This window comes from Biomphalaria glabrata, chromosome 5 (assembly GCF_947242115.1).
Source record: "Biomphalaria glabrata chromosome 5, xgBioGlab47.1, whole genome shotgun sequence".
NCBI lineage: Eukaryota > Metazoa > Mollusca > Gastropoda > Planorbidae > Biomphalaria > Biomphalaria glabrata.
The window spans coordinates 41,323,721-41,334,770 of NC_074715.1; the positions used below are offsets into that span (position 1 = coordinate 41,323,721).

Sequence of the window (11,050 nt, forward strand, 5' to 3'; positions counted from 1 at the left end):
TCGACCTTGTGTCTTATTTTACATCTGTGGATGTACAAAACACTAAATAATCTTGTTTTCAGTAAAGATATACAAGAAATACAAATACATGCTGGTGTTACTCTCTCCTTAATTATTACTATAACAATTGAGTATGCTACCAGACACATATTCTTTTTAATAAAGTGATAAAGTGACCAGTAGCCTATGTCTATTTTGTTTAATGTATCATGAAATATGAATGTATAAAGTGATACTGTTGGTAATGTATTGACATCATCTTATTCTTTTTAAACAACTGTCTGATGAGACCTAAATAAGATACAAGATTTGTTAAGTCATGTGTTTTATTTACTAAACAATTCTATAGAAAAATACATTCAACAAAACTTGTCTGCAATCTTGATGGCTCATTGGGAACTCACTGAGAAAGAAAAAAAAATATATATGATTTAAATTTATCTTAATTTGATAAACTGTGAAGCATTTAAGTTTAAGGCTATACTAGTATCAACAGGTGTAAAAGTTAACAGACCCAAACACTCACAATACAGTTAACAGTTATATTGGTCAAAACTATTATCATTGTGAATAATAATAATAATAATTCATTTGTTTAGATCTACATTGAGCTCAGCAAAGACTTCAGAATAACTTTTAAAAACTTGTCTGTAATCAATGGTATAGATTTAAATTTATAGATTTAAAGTTAAATGTATTACTTTAAAATGAGTTAATTCATATTAATATGGCTAGAAAGTTCCCAAGCAATAGTATTAAATAATGGAATTCATTTTTGAAACATTAAGATATAAACAAATTATATCTTAAATGAAAAATAAAAATGATAGTTAATTGTTATATAATAAATATTGCTTGACTCTTCTACATCAACTAGAGTTTTGGAATGGAGCTAGGGGAGAGGAAAGATATTTTAAAGCAGGTCAAGGCTCCCACCAGAAAAAAAAAATCCTTTGACTTGCCCGCTAGAATAATTAGTAAAAAAAAAGAAGAATGTGCAGAAGAAAAGTTTATGTAAATCATTCTTAACAGTTTTTCTTTCTTTACTGATTTCATTATACAGAATAATGGTCAAAAAGAACTATACTTTTTATTAATTTTTTAAAAATCATTCCATTCCTTTTCTGTAATCCTCATTTTAAAACATTTATAAAACTTGTAGTAAAGATTAGCATTTGGGGAATAGCAGTAATGGTTTCTTATTAACAATAGGCAAAATACTTACAAAATTAGGTAGGACTATTAGCTAGAGGTTAGTCCCCTAAACACCCCTTTACTCTTCATCCTCTGATAGGCTGCATCAGCATCATATGTCCTAAAAGATAAGTAAAACATGTTTTCATGTATTTATTTATTTTCATTACCATTTTTATTTATAAATATTAAGTTACGTAAATTAAGCTTAATGATAATATCCTAACCATTTTTAAAAAATGCAAACTTAGCTGGTACAGCTATGTTATAATTGCATCAGGACAAACAATCATGAATGGGACAGTACCCGGAAAAAAGAAGTAAGATTAGTTAATAAACCAGTGGGAAGATAACATTAAGGAATGGACACAACTTACAATGGATGAGACACTGTGGTAGACAAGAAACAGAAAAGGAGGGAACTGGTCCTATTACTAGTAGTGGCTGGCCAAAAACACATACAAAGTAAAATTAAGATAAGTAGTAAGTGCTGCATAATATTTTGAATATAAAAGTTTTCCTTTTTGTAAATGAAAAATTACATTTAAGATTAGCTTATATACAGATGAAACTTACACTTTACTAAGTCAAAAAAAAATTGGTTTAGCAATTTTATTTAAGTTGTACTTAATTTCATTAGCCCTTAAGAATAAAATATCTTTGCTTTGCGAAATAAAAAGTTATAAAATTTATTGTTCACTTTTCTTTAAATAACATTTTAATATCCCATACAAGAAAAACATAAAAAAATATTTTCTTAAATATTGTATCTATTAGTTTGGATCAGTCATGTAATTATTTGTATGACTGACCTAGACATAAATCTGTGTGATTAGAAATATTTTTACCATTTACTTTTGTTTAGCTTCTAGCTTTCTCAATACGCTATGATCCTATCACTTGTCTTGTGAAAGGGTAAGGGAACAAGGGGTTATCTTGGTGAATGTTTACATGATCGTTTTTAAAATGCATTAAAAAAATGTTCAGGGCTCAAGAGTTCTCAAGAGACTTATTCAGCTTGCACCAACACATCTGTCAAGTATGATTTCTTTCCCTTGTTCAAGATACGAAATAAAATAATTAATTACCAATAGTTAACTAACTAATTGGTTAATATTTGTATTGATTCTGTGTTGTAAGGTAAAAGAAATAATTGTGAAAAATTTCAACTTAATCTGAGATTGGGTGTGTGAGAAATAACATGTACAAAATTTTTACCATACAGACAGGGAGTGTGAGTTGATATTTAATAAGCTTTGTAAAAATAAAACTATAAAGATAAATTAAATGCAAAACAAGAGCAAACAAAAAAAAATTAAACACAAACTAAACTGCAGCCAACCTTTAAAAGGGCTGAAGGAGAACAAGGCTTACTTGGATCACATTGAAAAATGTACGTAAACATACATGTCATGGCGACTTAAATAAGGAGTTGCTGAATTCTTTGAAAAATATGTAAAATTAATTATATTGAATGTTTTATTGTAAACATTCACACAAAATGTATATAAGAAACTTTTGTTGTCAATGCTCTAGATCTATGTCTTTTTTTTTTTTTTTGGCGGAAATAGTGGATCCCACTAAATTTCAGGGAGATTCCTATCACAGTATAGATTAACTGCAATGGTTAATTCATTCATAAAATTAAAGGGCATTATCTTATCTGATAATATGTAAATAAATATATACCAATATATATAAAACAATGACTACCAGTACCAGTCCCCCCCCCCTTTCCTCATTGGATGATTTTTCTAATTACTAGCACAATACACACACATGCAACCATTTATATGTATATATTTTGGCCAGCTAATCTTTTGCTGCTTGAATTTTGCTATGAAAAACACTCTTTACTTGTTGATACACTATCACCCTTAGTCTATGATACAGATAGCATGGTTATCTTACTGTTGCTATTGGTTAGTTAGGCAATTTGGCACTGGGCAGAGAATGGTACCATGTACGTGACAAAAAAATTAATTTGTGCTAATATGCATGTCCCAAACATGTTCCATTGCCACTCAGATTGGCCATTGTTTTGTATCACTGACAGTTAAACATGCATTGCAATGTAATGAGTCTTAGACTAATGACTTTTAATTCCCAAAAAGGCATGGCTTAGATTTGATACAATATAGAGTATATTATTTTAACATTTTTTTAAATTTATCTCTATAAAAAGGATACTCACTTGTGGAATTCTTCAAAAGTTTTTTTTCTCTGCATTTTAACACCATAATAATAAGAAACTGATGCTACAACTGCTACAGAAAGGGCCACAACAAAGTCCTTTTTTGTTTTGTTTAAAAGTAAGTTGCGAAGAGCTGGTTTGGCTGTGGCCATCTAGAAGAAAATAGGAGATAATCAATATTAACAAATCATGGTTAAAAAATTGTACATACAGTTAAAAAAAACGATAAGGGTGGGGTGGACTCAGGGTAGCCTAAAGATCCTGAATTGAAAAAATCCCAGTCTTCAACAGGATTCAAATCCGGGACTTCCAGTTCGGAAGTAAATCGCTTTACCACTTAGCCACCAAGCCTCCTATGGGAGCATTGGTGAAATATGATTATTGTCTCACTTTTTATTACGAAAACTTCTTTATTTGAGAGTTTACAAAAAGGACTGCTATTTTGTTACTGAGCATGCATCTTTTTTCTTCACTTCTGACACATGTTGCTTCCTTTTCCTTGTAAAGGCAAAGTTCCTTGTGATGGTCAAACTCAAGAGGTATGGAATTTTTTTTTACTTTCCGGTAGTAAAGGAGATGGGTCATGGTCTTAGTGCTATTTTAAAGTCTGGTGACTCATCAGCACTAAGAGACTTTTATATTTGGCATATAGACACATAAGGAAAAACATGTGTTATATAAAATATGTTGTGCATCGAGTCAGATTTTTAACGAGGCTCTTTCCAGCTTTATGTCGATATGTTAGCGTGTTAGAAAGTTCGAGCAGCATAGTTTTTTCTATTTATAAAAAAAGCATCGTTTTTTCTATTAATAAAAAAATACCATAATATTGTAGAATAATAAATATTTATAATTTTGTAATTTTAAAATACAGATTAAATCAATATGCAAATCTAGTTTTCTAGATAGGAATAGTAGAATAACAATTATTGGTTGACAAGTACTATACCACAATAAAAAAATATGTGTGACGTCATTTTTTACACACTGAGAAATTAAACAAGGCAGAGCTAATAGTACACTAATAAAGACTTGTGTCTAACGGGAGCGATACTAGTGTAAACAATTATTGATTGATTGCTTAAAAAATTATCTTAAATAGTTTCCCTTTGCTAAACATGCGGAATTTCCAAATGAACTTTCAATGCATTTTTACAGTTAAAGATTTTTTGAAAGAGTGGGGTCTTAAAAAGGCTCTATTTTCTTTAGATTTATATTCTGGATCATAGTGATAGGGGATAATGAGCTCAGAACATTCATTTTATGTGTTTTTAAATGTTTTTTTTTTTTTTAATTTGTGGAAATATGAATAAATATCATAATTTTAATGTATTTTGTAATTTGAATCATAATATATTTCCTAGATCTAATATAGACCCAGATCTGTTGACTTGACCATGGTGGTCAATTTTTATTTTTCCAATAGTAGTGACATGGATAATTTGCTCAAAATTCCATTTTATGTGTTTTAGATATTTTCTCTAAGTTTTGTGACAATATCCAATGGATAAATATGATTAAAAAAATATTTATTTTCAATATGCCTTTTATATGGATCATACTATTTTTTCAAGATCAGGTCTAGATCTAGATCCTGGAGGCTTTTTGCAGTTGTTAAGTTTTATTTTTTTATTTCAAACATTAATATATATACATTTAAAAAAAAAAAAATTACTTTGTGCTATTTAATAAGCCTATATAGAGTCTACTAAGTACTATATAAAACATGCTTTTTAATTCTAATTCTATACTAGATCTAGATCATTTTCTAGGGAGGTGAAATAAAAAATTTATCTTTGAAAAAACAATTTTTCGTTAGCACATCATTAAAATGGTGTATAAATTATGACTGTATGACGTGTATGTTTAACAGTTAGAAAGTAATGATTTTTTTGTGGCATTTTGACCTAACATTGATTGACATGGAACAAGTAAGAGGAGAGCTTGTTGCTGGCTAAGCTGGGCGAGACACATTCCCATGTCAAAAGTTAAAAATGAGTTTCGTAGGCGATAAATCTACTTATTAAATAAGAAATTTAATAGTAGATCTAGTATTAGTAGTAAATTTCTAGCTCACAAAGCTGATTTCATTTATATTTATGAGCTTTACTTGTTTAGAATGTAAATATTGAAGGAAATAAACAAATTATACAAATCGGGTCTTGAACTTCAAGAAATGTCAGAAAGGTGTGGACAATATGGCCGCATATTGTGTTGGCAGAAAATAACAAAATATTTAATAAGTGGGATCAAAATCGTCTGAAACACAATTTTTTTTTTCAAATGCGCTTTTAAAACTATTAGAATATATGTGCAGAATATTAGGCTTTTCAAAGCCTGACATGTTTTTTTTTTTTTGGTTCAAAAAATTTTTCTATATAAATATAGACTATCCCCAAAACTGTCCATGACTTTATAAGCGCCACGTGAGACTTACAGCGATAAAACTTGGTAGAATTACGGCTCGGCATGATATCTAAAATGAAAAAAAAAATTAACCATGATTGCCATGATATCTAAATCTAAATGCGAAAAAAAATTAACCTTTGTACTCTATCCTAACTTCTGTATTGGTGAAAACAAAAAAAGTGATATTTTCATTATAAGTAAAAAAAAACTTTACTAACTTTAATTATAAAAAAAAATCCTAGATTTAAAGGGAAACGCCGATAATTTTGACAATTTTTGATATAATATGTGTTTTAATTTACAGATAATGAATATATGATTTTTTTTTCTTCTTTGCAATAATAACTTAGTAATTGATGTTTTTCCGACGTAATTTTCCTGCGCATCCAAAACAGTCAGACTTTCACCGGGTTTCTATGTGACGTCACAAATGTGTTTTAATCTATTGACTTATAGACCAAACAGAAAAGTTTACATTCTCGTAAAAGAAATATATCTTGGTCTATGCAGTTAGATCTTGTAAGCAAAGAAAAAATGCATATTAAAAGTAGATTTACATGCTTGACTAACCACGGCAGTCAGTATTGTCTCACCAGACCACTCAACACACAAACACTATCGCTGGGTTGTCTTGTCATGACCGACTACACATAGTCTCGACTAGCCTTACACTGACCAGTTTGTTTGAATCAGTCAGACACACGATCTATTTACTTCTTGGGACAGAGAAAGGCTTAGATGAAAATGTTACTCTTTTTCTCGAGTTGATTATCCTAATACTTTTAGATCTATCTATACATATGTGTATATATATATATATATATATATATATATATATATATATATATATAACTGTATCATAGCTCTGGACTAGGCCGTCACTAAGCTTAACAGCCTAACAGCTACTGTAAGAATGAAGCGATACGATTGGTCAAATTTAGTTTCTCTTTCAGTATTGTTGATGGAAGTGACGCATGAACTAGCTTAAAACAAAATCTCATAGAACCCCGTTTTTTTTTGAGATGTCAAGAATTTACTGACTAATTTATTAAATATAAATGTTTCTAAGCATTTAAATAAAAAATGGTAAAATGTTTACTATTACAACTTTTTACGCAGAATTTAAATATGTCAATAACTCAAATTTGGTTATAATTTATTAAATATAAATGTTTCTAAGCATTTAAATAAAAAATGGTAAAATGTTTACTATTACAACTTTTTACGCTGAATTTAAATATGTCAATAACTCAAATTTGAAAAACCATCGGAGTTTCTTTTTAAGCATTTTAAACGCCATCGTCTAAAGTACAAAGTAGTCAATAACTTTAAGCCTCTTATATTTCATTATAAAACGTAATCTATTAGTAACATTGTAAGTACAAATAGTGTAAAAAAAATTTATCTCAAGTAAGTTTTTAGTCATTTTCAACTCCACTTTTGACTTTACTGTTTTTTTTCCCTTATCACTTATCTAGACTCAAATCTAGAGATCTAGATCTAGATCTACATTTTCATTTTCTAATTTAAAAAAAAAAAGTTTTAAAAGTTTAATCAAAGCATTTTTTTCACCCCAAATCAAAAGGGCAAAAAACATTATTTCCGTCCAAGTGTGGAACATAATTCCAGACTCGTCCAGAGTCAAAAAGTTAAGGGGGTCAACGGGTCAAAAATAATAATTTTTCATGAAAAAAATCGATTTTTCAAAAGTTGCATATTATATTAGAATAATATCTTATAAATGATATAGTTTAGCTAAAATCACTAAAATAAAGGTATTTTAATGTAAAAAATGAGTTAGAAAGGGGTAGGGGTAAGCTAATTGTGCTCTAAATGTTGAAAAAATCGCCGTTTTACGATGCCGATTACCGCATAGCCCTCCATAAAAGTGGGTCATGTTTGGTGTCTTTGAAAAGCCTACAGTCAGCTCTACAAGTCCATTTCAATGACTCATTCATCTAAAAATAACATTAGCCTTGAAACTAGTTCAAACTAGACCACTACACGTGTCTCTATTCAAATCCGATTGGATCATGATGTGTATTTATGAAATAAACGATTTTGATTGGTTCCTTCCGGCCATGTGGTTCCGATGTTTACAGCAACAATGATGGCGTCCGTGAATCGATAGAAGAACCTTTTGGATATTGTATGCTATCTTTGCCATTATTATTTATGGTAAGTATATATTTCCTAATATTTTTTATAGATCTAGATATAGCATTATCATAAAAACATAGATCTAGGGGTCGGGCAAGCACATATTCAGTGTTTAGGTCGTACTAGATCTAGTTTTAGTTACTAGATCTACACTTTGACTTGGGCTTGAGGCTAGGCTAGTCTAAGGCTAAGGCTAAGGCTATCCTACTACTAGATCTAGATAGATCTAGATTCATATTCTAGATGCCTTAGTATTTGGATTGATCTAGTTCTATAAAATAGATTTAGAAACTTGATTTCGTTTTAGATCTAAGTATATAGGTCTATCTCTATCATCTATCTTGTCTACTTTAGTCTAGATCTAGATCTCCTTTTCATAATATATATAAATTCATGAGCAGTAAGATCGTATCCACTGCAAAAGAGAAGATTAGATTCTAGAATAGATATTAGATCTAGTAGATCTATACATCTAATATAGTCTAGATCTAGTTGATGCTTTTTCTTATTCTAGATCTAAAATAACTTTGATGACTCAAGAATAAATAGTCTGAGTAGTGAATAAATGAGTTATGAGTGAGTCCTGCTAGTGTAGATTTATTTACTAGATTTCTAAATATCTAAATTTTACTGGGCTACAATGGCATACATACAATAACTTTTTCCTTTTTTTTTTCCAGTCTCAGGTTCTCCTGACTACAATTAGAAGTAATGATCTACCTAATTTGTTACAAGGATATAGAGTCTATATTATAGACATTAGATCTACACACATTGGGAATTGTAGGTAAGAAAAAAAAGTTTTGTCCATTCATTTTTTTCTATCATTCTTTTTAGTTCTTGATTATATATTGAGTAAATAACACTAATGCTATATTTATCATTTGAATATTTTCATAATAGGCTATTTAATTTATATTTTCATTTTCTTTATATCAACAGATCAAAACAACACATGCAGTGTACACTGACCCTTCCTCTTGTTGGAAGAAAACATCACCACATACTAGTACCTCGTCAACCATCTACCCTGTCTGTAAACTGCCTAAATACTGCAGTATGACATAGAAGTACTTCATAATCAAACACCACATCACATGCTGCTTATCACATATATAGCAATAATTTCCACTTTATAGACCTGGATCTATATCATGTTAACAACCTGGGATTCTTTTCTCGTTGGATGCTGTCGTTGACCACCACCTCCAGCTACAAAGACTCTAACATCATTATAAAGTTCTACCTAACTTATTTCATTACAAGATTCATCATCAAGCACTGCATGGTTCCTGGTGAACCAATTTATCATCGGCTACTGTTTCAACATAAATAAGGACCAGAGTTTTTCTGTCGGTGTAGCTGTACACATGCAATGAGCTTCAGTCTCGCCATGTCACATTATATCAGCATTTCATACCATCTATAACATTTATACTGCACAGCATACATATGTGCATTATCAGCTCAATGGCTATATATAAAAAGCCATATCATATTACAATGAAGGACTATCTACTATAAAGGCACTGGACTCTACAATTATTCAGCCACCTAAAATATACAAGTTGCATTTATTTTCAAATACTGGTGCCATTCTATTTACTGGATTTATTATTGTATGTACTCTTATCAAACCTCTAGTATGAGTACAAATAACATTAGGTGCTTATGAAAAAAGTGCAGGCCTGAAACCTGAGAAAGACTAGATTCCAAATTATTTGAACTGGTGTAGGTAATTTTTTATTTAACTTTGAAAAACTTCTTGTGTAAACCACAACCATATTCATATTAATTTATATTTTAACTATTTATTTACTTATTATTTGCATGTATTTATAATTAAGGGATACTTTATCTTGATTTTTAGTTGTTTTGGGGATTACATTAATGTCTGAAAAGTAAAAATTGGACTTATTATGTCTTCCGGTGAATTTTTTTTTTGCGCCGGGGGGTGTGTGGGGAAGCTATCTAAAATAAAATTTAACAATATTTTAATAAATTCTGTGTTTGCTTCTATTCCTAAGTGTTACATGAGCTAAATAAAACATCTTTTTGAACAATATACATACATATCTTGTTTTTCTCACTCATTGAAACTTTAATTTTGATTTTTCTCAAAATGTCTATTTTACATGGGTATGTGATCTTAAGAATCACTTTTCTGAAAAACTATCAGTTCAATTATAATAATATTTGGTATGCATGGTTAAATATTAGCACAGGATGACAATAGAAAATGTCATAAAATGTTTACAGGAAAAGAGTAAAGGACATTTTGATTGGTTACAATGGCTGAAAACGCTGTCCGCAGAAGAGGGTAAAATTTAAAAATTTATAAAAAAAAAACTATATACATTTTTCACAATGTCTAATTGTCATCCTGTAAGGAGATAGGGTGTCTATCAATATACCAAATTTCAGACCTGTAGCTTTAATGGTTATTTCAGAAACACATTCTTAGAAATTACATGATTTGACCCCTTGACCCCCCCCTTATGATGAAAAAAAGTTGAATTTCATTAAAAAAATATTTTTTAAAGGTATATTATGTGTTCCTATGATCAAATACATCATTTGAATACATTACAAAGCCTAAAATGTTAAAAACAAAAAGTTTTCAAGGTAGATGACCCCCTTAAGTCATGCATTCAAATTAATTAATTAAAATTTCAATCAATGAATCACGTCTTCGAGTTCACGAATCATTTCAATGTTCAATGTCAAAGTTTACTAGACTAAGCGACTTGAAAAAAATTACAGCGCTAGACATCCAAGATAAGATCTAGACCTCTAGTCCGAATGATTTTTAAAAGTTGGAGTCTACAGATGTTCATTTTCTAAATCAAACATACTTTTAAAATTCTCAACAAGTTGGTAGATTAGATAGATCTAAAATATTTTAATCATACGTTTCTGCTGCCCTTCAGAAAAATCGGAAGCACAACTTTGTTGTTGGACGTCACGTGACATCAAAGAGAGGCCACTGTTAAAAAAAGAATTTGTCAATTAAACGCAGTTACAAACTCTTGTTTAGAAGAAAACAAACAACATGCGGCTCCAAGACTAGATCTAGATTCCAGATCTAAGCAT

At 29.8% G+C, this 11,050-nt stretch overlaps 2 long non-coding RNA genes across 2 annotated transcripts; one reads left to right on the forward strand and one right to left on the reverse strand.

Annotated features, from left to right (window-relative positions):
• Nucleotides 1-182: 182 nt before the first annotated feature.
• On the reverse strand, nt 183-2,662 carry LOC106068217 (uncharacterized). Its single transcript, XR_008777968.1, has 3 exons — nt 2,569-2,662; nt 1,226-1,315; nt 183-403 (listed from the first exon to the last, which is right to left on the reverse strand). It is a non-coding gene; the product is annotated as an uncharacterized LOC106068217 (long non-coding RNA).
• Nucleotides 2,663-7,574: 4,912 nt separating this feature from the next.
• LOC129926357 (uncharacterized) lies at nt 7,575-9,166 on the forward strand. The gene is made up of 2 exons (XR_008777969.1): nt 7,575-7,975; nt 8,638-9,166. It is a non-coding gene; the product is annotated as an uncharacterized LOC129926357 (long non-coding RNA).
• The last annotated feature ends 1,884 nt before the right edge of the window (nt 9,167-11,050 follow it).